The sequence below is a fragment of the Triticum urartu genome, chromosome 4, assembly GCF_003073215.2.
Source record: "Triticum urartu cultivar G1812 chromosome 4, Tu2.1, whole genome shotgun sequence".
NCBI classification, from domain to species: domain Eukaryota; kingdom Viridiplantae; phylum Streptophyta; class Magnoliopsida; order Poales; family Poaceae; genus Triticum; species Triticum urartu.
Genome location: NC_053025.1, coordinates 368,218,568 through 368,223,024, shown reverse-complemented (window position 1 = coordinate 368,223,024; position 4,457 = coordinate 368,218,568).

Here is a 4,457-nt window from a genome sequence, read left to right as displayed (position 1 = left end):
GAATTTAACTGGCCGGTGAGGAGGCATTCCTGGAAGCTCTTCTGGAAAGACGTCTTGATATTCACAAACGACTGGAATTTGAGAGATGGCATTCAACTCGCCCTTCTCATTTAGAGAAAATAGTCGAATGGTATCGTCACGAGCGGCAAAGACAATCACATCCTCAGACGAGTGTGTCAATTGAATCTGCCTGGCAGCACAATCAAGTTGAGCTTTGTGCTTAGAAAGCCAGTCCATGCCGAGAATTAGATCAATATCTGAGTTACCAAGGACTATTGGAGAAGACAGAAACTTATAGTCACCCATCTTAATAGACACATCTGGAACCACCAAACTGGCACTCAACTGTTTACCCAGAGAAACGATATCCATGGATTTTCCAAAATGAGAAGAAGTGAATTTGTTCTTGGCAAAAAAATGGTCTTGACATGAAACAATGCGATGCACCAGTATCAAAAAGAACTTTTGCAGGAATATCATTAACAGGAAGGTTACCCATGATCACTTCTGATGAGTCCTCTGCCTGAGCTGCGTTCATCATGTTGACCTTGGCATGCTTGGGATTATGCTTGACCACTGCATTGCTGGCAGATCTCACAGGAGGAGGAGGTGGAAGACGCCTCTGGTTGAAGCATTTGTTTGCATAGTGACCCTTCTGCTGACACTTGTTGCACGTGACCTCTGAGAGCGGACGGTGATAAGGAGCACTTGACCTTGGAGCATGAGACGAAGCTTTGTTCTGAAAGGCTGGGTTGGGTGGGTGGGAAGATCCATTGCCACCTTTGCTCTTCTATTGATAAGGCTAACGGAACAGAGGAGGAGCAGGCAACCAGTACTTTTGCTGCTTAGCTGCCACTTGAGTTGAAGAAGAAGAAGGAGTTGCATCCCTGGCTCTCTTCTTAGATGCATCACACTTGAGCTGAGCAGCCTCTTGCTTTAGTGCCATGTTGTAGAACTCATCATACTTTTTCGGCTCAAAAAGCACAAGAGCTAGTTGCAGATCTTCTCTGAGGCCACCTCTGAACTGATAAATCATGCTCTTCTCGTCAGGGACGTCTTGCTTGGCGAAGCGAGCGAGCCTCTGGAACATGATGTTGTATTGGTAAACAGACAAGCTGCCTTGCTTCAGATTGCGGAACTCCTCACGCTTACTCTCAACAACACTTTGAGGAATGTGGTGAGCTTTGCAGTCTTGGCAGAAATCATCCCAGGAAATCACACGACCTCCTCTGGAATCTTTGTATTGTTGATACCACTCAGCAGCTTGGTCTTTGAGTTGGAACGAAGCAAACTTGACAAAGTCCTCAGGCCTGACGTTGCTACACTCAAAATGTTTGCAGATATCCACGAGCCAATCGTCAGCGTTTGTGGCCTCAACACAGTTACTGAAAGACTTCGGCTGGTTTGCGAGGAACTAGTTGAGGGTAGCAAACTGAGATTGATTGTTGCCATGGCCTTGATTTCCTTGGTTGCGCTCTTGCAAGAGTTGCATAATCATCTGCGTGTTGGCGTTGGTAGCGGCCATCACAGCTTGCCATGCCTCCGAAGGTGGAGGTGGTGGCAGAGGTTCCGGATTCTGACACATTGGAGGTGCCATCCTGAAGAGGGTGACATCCGTTAGCATCTTGACAGACATATATTCAAGCTGAATCAATGGATCGAAATTGCAACATGTAGCCTTAACATTCGAACAAGAATGAACGAATGAATTCCAAAGTAACTGATCACACTTCCATAAATTGAGAAGCCACTTAGATATAGGTAGATGAATAAAACAACAAGGTACGGATATGAACAAATAATTGGTAAGGATTACCCAATCCTGAACCAAATATCTGCGGAAGAAATAATAGAGCTTCATGAATTCCCACCTATGAAACTCCTGAAACTTTCTGGTTATGCAATCAGGTGTTGGGGATACAGGGGAAGCATAATATCTCACCCAAAATTAGCAAATCCTACATCCAGCTGTATCCATCCTTCAACACATAACCAAGAAACCTTCGGAAATCATCTACCTCAACCTTCGAAAAGCATCCGTTATACGAGTTATGGCAATACTCCCGAACTCCCGCCCAGTACTGGGTGGCGTCGAGGTTATCTCACCAACAACTGCATAAAAGAGATTTTTGATGTCGGCGAACTCAGGTATTCCAGAACTGCAATGATAAAATTATGATGACAACATCTCAGAGCTCAACTCCCCGGGACACTGCCACAACCCCTAAATGTCAGAAGGCACCAAGAACAATGTTCTCGTCACCAAACCATCGGAACGATTCCAAGATACCCGCGTGATCCTAAAAAATCGTGAAATTTCAGAAGAGAAGAGTCAAAACTCTACGTCAGGATGCCTCACTAGAGCGACGAAGGGACTGAGGAGTAAAAAGAATCCTACTCTCCGATATATATAATCCTAAAAGACTCAAAACATTTTTCTAGACTCAACAATGCCAGCGATTTGATCAAGCAGGGGGCTCCTAAGTCGGGGAAGGCTCTGATTACCAACTTGTAACACCCACGATGCGGCTATATCTCCCACGTGTCGGAGCACGACTTAGAGGAATAACCGCATTGTAGGCATGTCGCAAGAGGGGTAATCTTTACACATCCCATGTACTGAATAAGAAAGAGATACAGAGTTGGCTTACAATTGCCACTTCACACAATACATAAATATAGCATTACATCATCCAGAATACAATCAAGGTCCGACTACGGAACCAAAATAAAGACAACCCCAAATGCATAAGATCCCCGATCGCCCCAACTGGGCTCCACTACTGATCTTCTGGAAAGGAAACGTAGTAACGTCTTGAGTCCTCGTCGAACTCCCACTTGAGTTCGGTCGCATCCCCTGGAATAGCATCATCGGCACCTGCATCTGGTTTTTGGAAGTAATCTGTGAGTCACGGGGACTCAGAAATCTCACACCCTCGCGATCAAGACTATTTAAGCTTATGTGTAGGGAAAAGTAGTGAGGTGGAGCTACAGCAAGCAATAACATATATGGTGGCTAACATACGCAAATGAGAGCGAGAAGAGAAGGCAAAGCACGTTCGATAAACTATGATCAAGAAGTGATCCTAGAACTACTTACGTTCAAGTATAACACGAGACCATGTTCTCTTCCCGGACTCCGCCAAAAAGAGACCATCACGGCTACACACGCTGTTGATTCATTTTAGTTAAGTTAAGTGTCAGGTTTTCTACAACCGGATATTAAAAAATTCCCATCTGCCCATAACCACGGGCACGGCTTTCGAAAGTTCAAATCCCTGCAGGGGTGTCCCAACTTAGCCCATCACAAGCTCTCACGGTCAAGGAAGGATGTTCCTTCTCCCAGGACGACCTGATCAGACTCGGAATCCCGGTTACAAGACATTTCGACAATGGTAAAACAAGACCAGCAAAGCCACCCGATGTGCTGACAAATCCCGATAGGAGTCGCACGTATCTCGTTCTCAGGGCACACCGGATAGGTCAAGCTACGAGTAAAACCAACCCTCGAGTTGCCCCGAGGTGGCCCCGCAGGCTGCCCGTTTCGGACCAACACTCAGAGGAGCACTGGCCCGGGGGGTTTAAAATAAAGATGACCCTCGGGCTCGCGAAAACCCAAGGGAAGGTTATAGGTTGTTAGGAAAATGTAAAACCAAGGTTGGGCCTTGCTAGAGGAGTTTTATTCAAGGCGAACCGTCAAGGGGTTCCCATTATAACCCAACCGCGTAAGGAACGCAAAATCAAGGAACATAACACCGGTATGACAGAAACTAGGGCGGCAAGAGTGGAACAAAACACCAGGCATAAGGCCGAGCCTTCCACCCTTTACCAAGTATATAGGTGCATTAAAGAAAACAAGATATAATAATGATATCCCAACAATAATCATGTTCCAACAAGGAACAAACTCCAATCTTCACCTGCAACTAGCAACGATATAAGAGGGGCTGAGCAAAGCGGTAACATAGCCAAACAACGGTTTGCTAGGACAAGGTGGGTTAGAGGTTTGACATGGCAATATGGGAGGCATGATAAAGCATGTGGTGGGTATCACGGCATAGGAATAGTAGTAGAGCGAGAAACTAGCAAGCAAAGATAGAAGTGATTTCGAGGGTATGGTCATCTTGCCTGCAAAGTTCTCCGAGTTGATGTAAGCTTGATCCTCGTAAGCGTACTCAACGGGTTCCTCGATCACGAACTCATCTCCCGGCTCTACCCAAAGCAAGAACACAAGCAAAGGGAACCACAATCAACCACGGTGGAATGCGCAAGCAACATGATGCAAAACATGGCATGATATGCAGGATGTAAAATGTAATGCATATGCGTGCTCCAGAAGGAAAAGATTGAACCAGGCCTCAACTTGGCAAACCAAGAGTGCCCCTGGAATGATGAGTTGATTTCGGTCGAAATCGATATAAAGATCACCACAAATGGATGCACGGTTTGCAAATGGC